This window comes from Thermobia domestica, chromosome 3, assembly GCF_964235325.1.
Source record: "Thermobia domestica chromosome 3, izTheDome1.hap1.1, whole genome shotgun sequence".
NCBI lineage: Eukaryota > Metazoa > Arthropoda > Insecta > Zygentoma > Lepismatidae > Thermobia > Thermobia domestica.
In genome coordinates, this window is record NC_137456.1 from 103,527,073 (window position 1) to 103,542,278 (window position 15,206).

At 33.7% G+C, this 15,206-nt stretch overlaps 1 protein-coding gene across 4 annotated transcripts in view; it reads right to left on the reverse strand.

Moving 5' to 3' along the window:
- Positions 1-7,292: 7,292 nt before the first annotated feature.
- The window catches only part of LOC145681475 (uncharacterized), a 59,407-nt gene continuing 51,493 nt past the window's right edge, over positions 7,293-15,206 (reverse strand). For all 4 annotated transcript variants that reach the window (XM_081753119.1, XM_081753118.1, XM_081753121.1 and 1 more), the window contains one exon: positions 7,293-8,235. The gene's annotated coding sequence lies outside the window, so the exon portion shown is untranslated. The remainder of the gene's footprint in view (positions 8,236-15,206) is intronic.

Consider the following 15,206-nt stretch of genomic DNA (forward strand, 5'->3'; position numbering starts at 1 on the left):
ATTAAGATTTTATTTGTTGCTATGTATGAGCTCTCATTCAGTACTTGATTTTTAGTTTTCTGTTGTCATTTATTTATTTATTTATTTATTGTTTTCTCATCTTTTGTATTCTCATCTCATGGTTTGGGGTTTCTGTTTATAATATACTGCTTTTCAGTGTTCCCTTTGTGCTCGTTGATTTTAGACAATTTGTAATTTTCAGAATGATATGTTTACTCATTCTTTTGTTGTTGTTGTTGTTGTTTCTGGTTGTTTGGTGAGTTGTGATTATTTCTTTACAATTATTTCGTGTATTGTAAGGTATATATATATCAGTTATGAATTGTATATATTTTTCATATATTCATCTTTGTGCAATGGACGTTTGTTCCGTAGAAGTTTGTTCCTTTAGATGTGTTTTATAACTTTCTCATATTGCCCGTAAATATGCAATTATATACTTATTCCTACTTTTGAAAAATAATAATAATAAGATAAACGAGTTGTGTTTTAGCATGGAGGAAAAAAATCTTAACACAAGTTGAAACACAAATAACTTTGCAAAACAAAATTCTAACTAACTAACTCTATGGCCTATTGAACACGGAGGTTCAATGCCGCGTTCACAAAACCTCTTCATTGACCTCTGACCGTAGCCAACTGGCTCCAGTTTCTACTTTGTATTTCTATTACTGCGAGATCCATCTTAATATTGTCCTTCCACCTATGTGTAGGTTTTCCTAATGAATCTTTTCGGATTGGATTTCCAGTCAAAACTTTAAAAGCGTTTCTACTTTCTTCCATTCTGGCTACATGACGTGCCCACCTGAGCTTCTTAGATTTGATGACCCAAACAATGTTTGGTAAACGGTATATAATTATGCCGTTCCTCTGTTATGAAGTTTCCGCCATTCCTGTTCCTCTTGGGTCCGAATATTCGCCTCAGGATCTTGTTCTCAAATATTTTCAGTCTGCCTTCTTCCCTTATAGTAAGCGACCATGTTTCGTAATCATACAGCACAACAGGCATGATTATCGTTTTATATATTTTAAGCTTCAAATTCCTTGAGAGAATTCGCGACGACAAAAGATTTTGAACTGAATAATAACACAAATTCTCTGTTTTTAGTCGACATTTAATTTTTCGTGGAAATGATTTTGTGAGAACAAAATTATAAAAAGTTAAAAGAAATTAGGCCTATCTGATTTTCGTAAACATACGAGTATAAATCATTTTAGTTTAAGTCTTCTTATACAAATACGGCTAAAGACATGGTACTTCTTTGTAAAATGTTAAAAAAAATCTTTTTACCAAATGTTGATTATTTATGAAATTGGGATCACTTAGAAGGAAAACAGCATTTGGTTACAAGTGTTCAAATTATAACTTTAAATACATAGCTCATTTTATAATACGATTCTGCTAATGTTAGACATATTTTAATTATTCATGGAATGGCAGTTCTGAATATCTAAACAAAAATCAGTGATATTAAGTTGCAATCAGTTTGTGAAACTCAAAAGAAAACCTTAATATTTGACATACAAGGAAACTTCTTGTATTTGCTGCAATACTTACAAGGGAGGATCACGAAGTGTCTCCACTGAGATCCGAACGAGACAAGTGTGTTTGCATTTGGTATATTATAACTAGACGAATCCCAAAGTAATACGTGTCACCGGGTGGGATGTGAGTTATAACATATTTTGTAATGTAAAAGCTACCAAAAAAAAATACCTCCCAAAGTAGTTTGAACCGAGTCATTTATTCGGAAACGATTGGGTAAATGGAAAACTCGGCGAACACGTATCCTATCATTTTTAAGGACACACTTTTGGAGGGGAAAAAGTTTGCCCCAGGGTCCCGCAGAGTCCCAGACGGGATCCAACTCAAAAGTTTCAAATAGCAAGGGGGTTAATTAACACATCGTTTGAAATCTGTTGTGAAGTGAAAGAAAATGGAGAAAGTCTCTACTCTCTAGGACAATCCTGTGCAAAATCGCGGCGGGTCAAAATGTATACAAAAACCATTGAAATTCCATGACCACCCCTATAAATCAGAAACAGTGGGACACATGTGAAAATAGGAAAAGACGTGTGGCATTATTCTCAAAGTATAACGATTTAGGTTAAAACATCTTGTCCCAGGGCCTCCACAGGGTCCTACGTGGGGTCCAACTGAAAAGTTTCAAATAGCAAGAGGGGTTAAGCAGCGCATCGTTTGAAAGCTTTTGTTAAATGAAATTAGATGGAGCAAGTCTCGACTCTTTACGATAATCCCGTGTAAAATGGCGGCGAGTCAAAGTGTAAATACAAACTTAATTGAAAAATCTATGGCATCCTGAATCCAAGATGGCCGCTTAAAACCTATGTCGAAAGGATAGACATACCAAACTGCTGAAGCTAGGAAAACTAAATTTGGCATGATTGCTGATCAGTAAGTGATGAAAAAAAGACGAAATTCAAAACCGCTGCATCTTGAGTTCAAAATGCCGCACTATGTATCGAACACATATCCAGCTCAAACCATTGAAGTTAGAAAAGCGAAATATGGTATTTAGGGATGGTCAATAGTAGATATTCACAAAATATCAAATATGTATAATCTGTAATCCAATATGGCTGCCAGCGTGAAAAATGAATTTGTAGGCCTATATAAATATGTTCTTTCTTGGAATATTGTGACCAAACCAAGAAAATTCGACGCAACTCGATGTACCGAAATGATTTACATGTGGTTTGGTACTGCTCGCCAATCTTGTAAATTAACGTTTTTTGTATATTTGCTATTGCTTGAAATATTGTGATCAAACCAATGAGTGGCATGCAAATGTAACCATCACGAATACGGAACAATAGAGCCCCCAACCCGACTGGTGCAGCAAGCCGTTTATGTATGAACTATGTATGATAAAATTAGAAAAGTCCCGAAGGTATTCAAGTTTTGGTTAGCAGTGTTCATAGCATATTCGTTATATACACGTAAAAAATATCGAGAGAACCATGACGAACGTGCATTAGGAACAAATAATAGTTGAAGTGAATCGAACTTCAATTGTTCTTTAGTCTTCCTATTGTTTCTATTACATAATAAAGAAAAATAGAGATTTAGATTTGTACTGTTATGAGTGAGATAGGTTGTAAGCGGTCATCTTGGATTCAAAGTGGCCATAGACTTTTCAATTAAGTTTTATTTATACATTGAGTCGCCGCCATTTTGCACAAGATTATCATAAAGAGTCGAAACTTACTCCATCTTCTTTCATTTAACAAAAGCTTTGAAACGATGTGCTACTTAATTCCTTCTGCCATTTGAAACTTTTGAGTTGGACCCCGCGTAGGGCCCTCTGGAGGCCCTGGGACAAGGCTTTTTAACTTAAATCGTTGTACTTTGAAAATAATGCCAAACGTACCTTCCTGTTTTCACATTTGTTCCACTGTTTCCGATTTTTAGGGGTGGCCATCAAGGGCGCCGATCCTGAAGGGGGAAGGGGCTCGGGCCCCCCAAAGCTCATGTGGGTCCCTGTGTTGTATTTATGAATATACAATATTTTGCATAATTTGAATGCAATTTGTCTTAAAATCCTCATATGTATACCTTCTGTATCTGAATGGATCCTCCAAATTTACAAAGAAATCGGCTCCCTTGGTGGCCATAAGCTTTTCAATGAAGTTTTTTTTTTTTTTTTTTTTTTTACATTTTGACCCGACGCGATTTTGCACAGAGTTATCGCAGAGCATTTATGGTGGATGATTTCATTTCTATTGGGTTTTCTCAGAGTACTCAAGTTTCCTTCCACATTCTCACTCCATTAATAATTTCATAATCAATCCTTTTCATTAATCATCTGTTGCCTAAAGGGCACGTTACATTAAATATTTAGAAAAATAATTTCATTTATTTTTCGTACACAACTTGAGACCAGTTTTGTCTTCTTGCCCACTTCACTACCATGATTCAATCAAAATCGGATCAGGATTATGCAAAATCTACTCAAATTACGCTAGATTTTCAACGATTCTTCCGGTAGTAGATTGTTCACTTCCCCTGTACTATTTAGTAATGTCTTTAAATACCTAAGAATTATCTAGAAGAAAAGGTAAAATTTATGCTATATTTGATACCACTACTAAATATGGTATCGCTGCTGAGTTACTTGACTAAACGACTCTATGAACACTCTTAAAGAATCTGAAATCCTTTCAAAGGATGTGAGTGTCATTCTCAAGAGACATTCCTGTATCGCCCCATTGAAATTCCTGTATTGCAAGTTGTTCAAGTAATTTATCCATTCTTTACAAATTTCAATTACAGTAATTTAATATTTACTATTTTGTGGCAGTATTATTACTCTCAATTTGAAATTACAGTTTTCATTTTTGTACTGTCAAGTAATATCAATAATATGCTAATTTTAGGCTCTCTCTCTTGCAAATTTTTCAAGTAACTCTTCCAAGTTTTTACAAATTGAGGTATGTACAAATTTCTTATAGTATTATTAGTCATAATCAAACATTAAAATTTCCACTTTTTTTTTTTACAGCTAGCGTAGTATAAGTATGGTAATGCTAAGATCAAAATATGTAAAACGTATCTTTTATTTTTCTATAGAATAGATGGTTTCTCAATGTTCCTACAATACTGTTTTCAATTATGAGCCAATATGGAGGCTAAAATCTCCGTTCTAATTCTAAATAAAAAGAGCATCTTATTTCAATTTTTTTACTTTATATTTGGTTACTACTTAATGAACAAACTCCATGGCTCTGGATAAGTAGAGTAACAAATAAAACGCAGTTCTGACCAGAGCAGGATGAAATATATTAAAAACTATACTTACAATATGTTACAGTTTCAACGACCTAACGTCCTCTTCATCAGACACAAACACTCTATACTATCAGAGTGTTTGTGTCTGATGAAGAGGACGTTAGGTCCTTGAAACTGTAACATATTGTAAGTATAGTTTTTAATATATTTCATTCTGCTTTGGTCAGAACTGTTTTATTGGTTACTACTTATCAACTCTAATCGGATTGTGAATATTGCTAATTTTAGATTCGTAATTTTTACCAAATGAGCCGTCCAGATACCAAACCGATTAACTCCATTAAACGAGATTTTTCAGTAGTGAGCATTTTAGTAACTTAGAAAGAAATATTTAAATGAGAGTAATCAGAACGTTTACGCATTCTAGTGGCAAATTGGTACACTATGAAGTTAATCGATTTTGCCTCTGAAAAGAATGTATTTTTTCCAAATCAAAAATGTATAGAATGCATTTATCATTTTGTCATGTACAACTAAACAACTGGATTTTTTTCCTGCCAGTTGTTCCAGTTGCGTAACCCCAATATGGCGTTATGTATTGCAATAATGGGAGAAATTAACAGAACAAAACGCAGAACACGTACGGAAAGCAAGTTTGACTTACTGGAAGAAGAAGAAACGAAAGTTCACCATTATAACATGAAGTAACATTAAATTATCTTACATACGTCTACATTAACATACTTCTACTACGAGACTGTAAAAACCAAAATAATTAATATTATTGACAAGCACGATACTTTTGTCATTTGTAGAAGGACATACCAAGTACACTGAATTGTAACTACTACGAAACATGTTCTTAGGTATGAAAAAAAGAAAGAGATTTCCATTTGAGAAATAAAATTTGTTCACTCAATGTGTTGTTTAATTATAATTTGCTCCTAACATTTCCTACTTAATGTCTTCGAATATGTCTAGAGTCTAATAAAATTTGTATATTTCTAATTTTTTCAAAGTTAATTTATACACAAAATCGTTCTCCTCAGAGATTGGGGTCTAATTCTTCGGTAAATGTACGGAAAATGAAAAGAGAATCCTTATCCTCTGCCAAATAAATTAAGTTTTAAGCAAGAGAAAAAATAACGAATATTCTAAACCAACTTTCCGATTACAGTAGTACTATGAATTTAATTTCACCATTCTTATTTCTTGATTATCAGATCCCTTTATAAATAATATATTAATCCGGATATGAGATACACTGTAACATATATTCTATTCTTTCAGTATTAAACGAAACCCTGGATCTACATGAAATTATATCGGGTGTTCTAAAAATGGTGCTCACGGACCACAGAGCGCTATTCAACAGGTCAAAATAAAGCGAAAATATATGATAAAATGTCCTTCAGGGCCTCCTTCAGCCGCTATGAGGAATCAAAAGCTCATTATGTGACAACATCTCATATTAACTTGGAACCATTAGCACTGCTCTACAAATCCATCAAATAGTTACATCGATTGTTAAGGTAATAATTGGTGCTAGAGTCAACGTCTATCGACTTTAACTGTCATTTGGCAATAATCGATGTAATTATTTGATGGATTGATAGATCTAATCTATCGTTCTTTATCTGCGACATTTCAATATAGTGCAATTCACGTCTCCAGACGAGGACCCGAAAGAATATATATATATATATATATATATATATATATATATATATATATATATATATATATATATATATATATATATGTGTGTGTGTGTGTGTGTGTGTGTGTGTGTGTGTGTTTACTTTGACTTGTAGAATAGTGCTTTGTGGTCCGTGGGCGCCATTTTTTAGAACACTCGATATAATCAGGAAGTGAATCAAAACACGCAAGATATAGATCATGAATTCTAAGATTTATAAAATCATTTAAAACAGAATATCTAAATAGAAACCTTAAAAATTTAGAGGATGGAAAAAATTACAGATATCTCTAATAGCTTATAACCAAGGGAATCGAGCTCCTCCATGATTCTTATTCGAGTCCCCATGGTCAGCTTGTTCATACCCATATACTTCAGAACCTACTACAAAATGCACTTCATGTATCATGATCTGAAATATATGTACTGACAAAAAAAAAAAAAATTTCACGATACACATTTCTTAATCTCTTCAACTGTAGACGGTCAAGGGATCTATAAATTGAATAAGTTAATTAGATTTACGATTTTACTTGAAATTACACCATTATTTTTTTAAATAACTAATACATCTTTTTTTATTTTATAATGTATTTGTTTCCATGTTGCAAGTTCTTTTTCATTTCATTTTTAAAATATAACAAAATTATTTTTTCTCCAAAAGTAATGTTTTCTTCTCTTATAGGATTTGTGTAACCCTATTTATAAAGAGTAACTAATATTCGTTCAACTTATACTCTATTTCCCCTTTTAGAAATTTTCATATTTTAAACAGAATAAGGAAACGAGAAAAAAGAGAAAAATTATATAGTAATAAACCTTTTAAAAGTTAATTTAAATTACTTCCAAAGTAGAATAAAAGTTTATTCTTCTAAGTTGCAGTACATAAAGTCCACTGCTTACTACACAAGACTCAACAACATTTAAGTAGAAATAAATGAAAAACAAAAGGTATTGAGAATAAAACGCATTCCTACAAAAAATATGTTCCATCACGTAACAAATTCTCTAACTACAATACTCTTACCTTGTTTTTATAATTAAAGGTTTTGATCTAATATATTTCAATTTCAGAACTATTTATGTTGTAGCAAAATACACAACAAATTTGAGGTTGATAAATGTATCATGCATATCAATAAAATAAACTATCACTGCTGTGCTCAGACTAGTAAGGGGAAAATATTATAACGTAACTAACAACGTAATAGATAGAATATATTATATTTAATGTTATAGTGATGAAATTCCATTGCTTTCCGAACATAACATGTTTCAATTGTGAATTCTGATTTGTTTTTACAAAGATACTGTAATTAGCTACAAATTCCTTAAGTTTGTTCACAGTTCCAATATGAGAAACATATGAGAGTTATGCATTCCGTTTTAACAAGGAATTTATTCCAGAATATTATAATATTTTTTTTTATAAAATTTTATTTTAAAAAATCAATCTAAACGAGGTTTGTCAGACTTTTTTTCACTATAATTACAATACATTAACAACTGCCAGAAAAATCAACATGTATATTCCTTTTCTGCTCAAAAATTATCTGATTGTTTGGAAATTATTTATTTGTGAAGTTTTAATTGTATACAATAATATCAAATCACATGACACTAATTTTTAAACCAAATTATACTCCTTCCTCTTCAGATTGTTGTGGAATTCTTTTGTAACCAAAAAATGTGTCTCGTTTGTTCCATACGACTGTTAAACCTCCCATGTAGCATATGAAGCACAGTAGAAATATTAAACCTAGATAACCCATGTGTTGTATAAGATCTAAAATGGAACAAAGACAAGTATTAGATGATGTATTGTGTAAAGATTGTATTTTAGAAATTAATATTGTAACTTCCGTAAATTTTAAATTTACTTGTACGAGTATCTAATTTTGTATCTAACATACCTTAGAATTTAATTGTTATATCTTGTTTAATACATTTGTACTTGATTCTTACTTCAAATACCTAATTTTAAATGAGTTATAATAAATAATTGCCTAACATTCTTAAGAAATATATTTCGTATGATGATATGTAAAATTCGTTAGAATGCAATGTTAAGCTCCAAACATTTGTGCGCAAACTAAATTGCAAAATGAGAATGCAGGAATTTATTACGAACTTTGTTAATAATACTTTCGTCCTTAGATGGGTTCTGCGAAACATATCATTCAAAACCTAACAACTATGTAACTAAAAGAGCTCCCTCTTCGCTAAGCAGTTAGCGTACGCGCCTTTGGCGTGGGAGACCCGGGTTCGATTCCCGGCGGGAGCTCATGTGGTTCGGATTCCACGTTAATCAGTAGGTCCACGTCTCATATAGCCTCGCTGCTGAACGGGACGCTAAACTAAAACCACCTATGTAACTAAAAACATCTTATCTACTGCTCATAATCCTATAATGACATCGCATAAACTTGAAATATTGGTTAATCGTGGTCTCATTGTTTACAATACACCATAACATTATTGATATTATCAAAGGATATGGTTCCTCTAATCTGTATAAATAAAAATTAATGTAACCATGTTTGCTTGCTAACTCCCCTTAGACCGTTGCACGATTTTGATTATTTTTAATACATGAGTGGATTCTGGTCTAACTTAGGTTTTTAGCACACTTTCGGTAAGGGAGGAAAAGGAGCGATGGAGGTGACATGTAAAAATAATCGTAAATGACGGATATTATTGTCCAATCCATAGTTTTCAAGTCTCTGAGATGAATAGTGATACTCCAGATATAAGTCCAAATTCATCCTCTATGGGTGTTCTAAGTGGAAAAGGGATTGAAATATTTCTTATAAACTTATTCTTCCCATGCACAGAACAAGAATTTCAGCTAGTCTTTTATAAATTATCTACTTCTAGCAATGCCCTTATTCTATACTAAATCTTAATTTAAAAATCACTAATATTGTTAGTATCAACATTATGTTTACTCTCCTTAGTATATATATATATATATATCTTGCATTCTTCTTTCCTTTTTTAAGCGTAGACGTGTGTACAAAATATTTACCTACGTAGATTTCTAGAAAATTACAGTGATAAAAAAAAATATACAAAATAAACTACCAATTTCTCGACCATCTACTGCTCGTCGTCGGATAATGGAAAGGAAGAAAGAAAAAAGAAATTTTGGAATAAATATGCAAAATGTCAAAGAATCATTAAAATTTTATTTGTCGTCTTGGGTAATGTCATACTAATGTGGTGTCCCATTAAAATAACTGTGAGTCCCCTTGTTTTGGTCAAAAGAAAGTATTTTCATATAATTGACCTATAACACAACGTCGAAGTCGAAATATAGCAATAGGAACTGAATGTACTACTATGTGGCATATGTTGTTTGGTTACCCGTATATTAATATGTAGGTGTAAGATTAAATGGCGAATTTTTAGTGAATACGTATGAATACATAGAGAAGCATTCTATAATTCTTTGAATGAAGAGTTATAAAAATTTATATTGAGTGGTTCCTGTTGGATATATATTATGCATTCGGACTGGTAACGTGGGAAGAGAAAGAATAATAACGACCTCTAACAAATTATTATACCTCTCAATTTATGAACATGAAATGTTACACGTAGAACAAGTAGTATAAATATACGACATACTTCTCTATGAAATCTGAAAATCGTAGGGATATTAGGAAACAGAATCCATAAAAATGAGTTATAGCAAAATTTCTCTCTTCAGAAGAAAATGATAATTTGATTAATATAAATAAATATACGTACAGTGCGTTTCCCTCTACTAAAGGAAAGATAAACAAAACATATAATAAACTGATTACAGAAAACATTTGTATTTCAAATACAAAATTTAAAAAGCTGCTCATTCTTAATAAACATACAAATAACCTAGCACTTCCAAAGATATACGTGATCATATAGCTCAGTACTATACAAAAATGCAAATCTTACAACAAAAAGTCATTAATAAAATCTAAGGAAACTGTTGTAATAATAAATAAATATGCACAAATGTATAGAATAGTAAATACAATAAACTATGAAGTACAAAAGATAAATAAAAAATACGAAAATTTCTGAGCCATAAAAAACGCAAAGTTAACTTTCGAAATAATTACATTTTAAAAAAAAATTGATTCCTGAGTACTTAAATTAAGGCGTGTTTTTTATACCCTAATTATTAATTGTTATATATATTCTTTTGTTATATATATATATTTGGTCTAGGAATTAATTCGTGCGGTTGGTACGCACACATTGAAGCTGTAGTACAAACACAAAATACATAAATACCTTAAGAAAAATATTGTCCATCGCTAGCCACCACTTTCGCCCATCTGTCAGACAATTTACGGATTCCGTGGCGAAAGAAGTCCTCATCCTTGGAAGCGATCCAGTCAGAGACCCATGTTTCGATATCTTCTGAAGAAGTAAACCGCTGTCCAATCAAATCGTTGTTCATGCAATCGAACAAGTAGTAGTCCGAAGGAGCAACGTCTGGTGAATACGGCGGGTGGGGTAAAACTTCCCATCCGACATTTTCTAAGGTTTTGACCGGTTTTGCGACATGTGGGCGAGCGTTATCATGTTGAACAATAAGTTTATCATGTCTGTTCTCCCATTCTGGTCGTGTTCTGGCCAGAGCTTGCTTCAAACGCATTAATTGTCGTCGATAACGTTCTCCATTCATAGTTTCACCCGGTTGCAGCAGCTCATAGTACACCACACCTTTCATATCCCACCATATGCACAGCATAACCTTTGCACAGTAAATATCTCGTTTTGGTTGTGATGGACCTGGTTCACCTGGTTTCACCCAGGCCTTTTTTCGTTTAGGGTTCTCGTAATGGATCCACTTCTCATCACCCGTAATAATTCGATGCAGAAACCCCTTTCTGCTCTGTCGTTGAAGCAGCAATTCGCAAATGTTTTTTCGTCCTTCAACGTCTCTGTCTTTCAATTCATGTGGAACCCAATGTGACATCTTTTGAATCATTCCCATGGCTTTCAAGCGTTTGGAGACTGTTGTTTGATCAACGCCTAATGCTGCTGCAAGTTGTTCCTGCGTTTGACACGAATCCTGCTCGAGCAATGCTGTCAATTCTTCGTCTTGAAATTGTTTTGGCTGTCCAGCTCGCTCTTGGTCTGCCAAGCCGAAATCACCACTTCTAAACCGTGCAAACCACTTCTGACACGTTCGCTCAGCTAGAGCATGGTCACCATACACTTCCACCAGAATACGATGACTTTCAGTCGCACTTTTCTGCATGTTAAAGTAATGCAGCAGGACACCCCGCAAAAACACTTTATCAGGCACAAATTGCGCCATGTTCACTTAACTACAAACTGGTGTTGTTGACGCTTTAATCCACTGCCCTATACTACGAACGATACGCGATGACAGGGGTTTGCAACGCATGTGTGGATACACGGAACTGTGGGACGCTCCGTTCGTTGCGCCATCTCTTGTCCACCCGCACGAATTAATTCCTAGACCAAATATATATATATATATATATATATATATATATATATATATATATATATATATATATATATATATACTTATACTCTAGTTATTTTTATATATATATTGTTAAATATATTCTTTTTTCTGTTGCTGATAACACAATAATATATTGAACAACATAAGTATACTTTTCAAGAAGACATTGCTTTTACACTGTGGTTTACTACGAAAAGAATCACAGCCAAGTGTGTATATATATATATATATATATATATATATATATATATATATATATATATATATATATATAACTGAATTTACTATAATTAATTTCACACACAAGTATCTTAACTGATGCAGAAACTATGACTAATGAAAAATGTGAATATATTAACTCATCAAAGTTTCTAGATAGCTATATGTGTGTAGATAACAAATTATTGTGAGAAGAACACATAGATAAATTAAGCAAAGAAATCTGAAGTCACGTACATAATACGAACTCTAGATCCAATCGTCATTACATAACCCATTATTTTCTACACTATTATAATCTATTCACATGTTATTAAATATTGTATTACTTGATATAATCCACTAGAAAAATATATAGAATGATGAGTTCACATTGGTATGTCCATTAGGACTGGCTTCGGTCGGCAATATGAAACTAAATTTAAAGAAAAATACATATATTTTATAGAACTGGGATTAAACTTAAATGACAGTGTACGTTATTTGTATCTAACAGAGTAATGGTGAACAGCATCTAAATTTAAATGATCAGGTAAATACTTAATCGGTAAACCAGTGTACCATCAGTGACGAGTTTACGCTAACACGCTATACCTAGGTAGAATGATGAGTATATATTAATACATTCTTTCAGAACTGCCTACTGTCAACGAGATGAAACTAAATTCAAAAAATAGTAAATGTATTATACGTATTTCATAAAACTGGAACTAAACTTAAATGGTAGTGTATATTATTTGTATCTCATTATTTGTGTAATGGTGTACATATCTAAACTGAAATGATCAAGTGATTACTTAATCGTTGAATCAGTGTACTAACAATTACCAGGAAATAAATAATATAGGACGCAAATACACAATAACCGTATATTTTTTAATTCATGACAACTCCGGATCCAATAGACTTCTCAAATTTTTTGAACAGAGGATTATCTAAAAATACATCTACAATACATATAGAGTATATTTTTAGAATTTACTATAAAACTACACTAAAAATCAAATCAAATACAAATCTCCCTTAGTTTTCTCCAAAGGAGATGATCACTGAATCTGTGTACGTTCTAAGTTAAAGCGGTAGGCGAGGAAGAGAATAAAGTTAAAACTTAACAAATGCGCATGGTTCTGTTCAGAAAATAAAACCTCTACATCGTATATCGCGAAAGGAAGACACCCCCACATTTTCAAATTGCAGCAAAAAATTATGTATTGGATTCGGAAATATACAATACTTCACCTATTGTTTGCTATTCTTGTAAGGATTGACAACTTGGCAAAGTTTAGCACTATTTGATTATGAAATTTGAAAAACTGTTACAATCAGGGCTTACTTTGTGAATTCGATTATATTATGTTTATGCTTGTGAGCGACGAAGAGTACTCTTAGATTATATCTTCATAAATATTTACCATTCTAATGAAGTTGTTAAATACTACATTTGTCTTAACAAATATTAAGACTAAGGTACTAGAACCATATATGGACACTGTAACCAATATAGGCACCTTTCAGTATTCCACAGTGAATGTTTGAAATAGAGTTTGAGCAATGTAGAGATGTTCATTCTGTAAAATACTGAAGGAGAATTAAGTTGACTCTCAACTGGCAACATTGTGATAAGAGCAGGAGTCGGTATTGTGTTGTGTTCAGAGCGCCTGTGAGGTCCCTCTAATATTTAGTAAGTGTATTTAAACCTATAAAGTTACTAATTAAAGATATTTTACACAGCAAGGTATCTTAAATTGTATAAATTTCCTTATAGATTAAAATAGAAATGCCACATTTCACGGCACTTTGTTAGGTGTTGTTGTAGAAGCCATTTCTTTAAACTACGCAATAGGAATTAATATTGGCACCTGTCATGGCGATGAAATTCACAGTTTATACCGTAGAACATTTTCAGACTTCTCCGTGTCTGCCACGGAGTTTGTAAACAAACGATTATATTAAGGGTTATTTCTGCCCATGACTGTCACTGTTGTTTATTGTTTTTATCTTAGAAATTTCGACTAAAAAATTAATGTTTAATGAAAATCAATGTTTTGCTTTCACAATGTTAGTAACTACGGATGGTGATCAGAAAAATGGAAACACCTGAACGAAATTGCAACTTACCAGATTAATATGGTGTCGGACCACCTTTCGCCTTCAGAACAGCCTTGATGCGACGTGGGATAGAGGCATAGAGGTCGTGAATGGTAGCAAGTGGAATTTTACACCATTCCTCGTGCAGGGCATCGGCCAGTTCTGTGAGAGAGGATGGAGGTGGAAATCGTCGCCGGAGTCGTGTTTCCAAGACGGACCATAGATGTTCAATTATGTTGAGATCTGAGGATTGGGCGGGCCAGGGGAGGTGTTGAACTTCATCCCGATGTTCCTCAAACCACGCTGCAACAACGCCAGCTGTGTGAATGGGTGCATTATCATCCTGGAAGATGGCGTCATTGTCCGGGAACAACATCCGGACCATAGGATGCAAGTGGTCTCCTAAAATTGCGACATAATCGTTGGCAGTGATTCGTCCGCTAAGTGTGACCACAGGACCCAATGAAAACCATGATATGGCAGCCCACAGCATCACCGAGCTGCCTCCATGTTTCACAGTTGGGCGGAGACACTGCAGATCATAAGCTTCTTTGGGCGTTCTCCACACATAAACACGGCCCGTGGTTGGGAATAGGGTGAAGGATGACTCATCCGACCATATCACACGTTTCCAGTTCTCAACGGTCCAAGTGGCACGGTCGCGGCACTATTTGCGGCGTGCGAAAGCGTTATGGTCCTTGATGAGCGATTTGCCCGTGCAACACGACCCTGTAAGTTCATGTCATGTAATTCGCGGCGGACTGTGATTGTCGAAACAGGGTGGGGGAGGTGCTGATTGAGTTCCTCCGTCACTTGCTCCGCAGTGGCACGACGGTTCTGCGTGACAATGCGCTTTAATACCCGTCGTGACCTGTCACTCATGATTTTCTTCCGCCCACTGTTCCGCTTCCCCGATGTGGTTTTTCCCGTGTGTTGTGTGGGCGGGCCGTCATCAC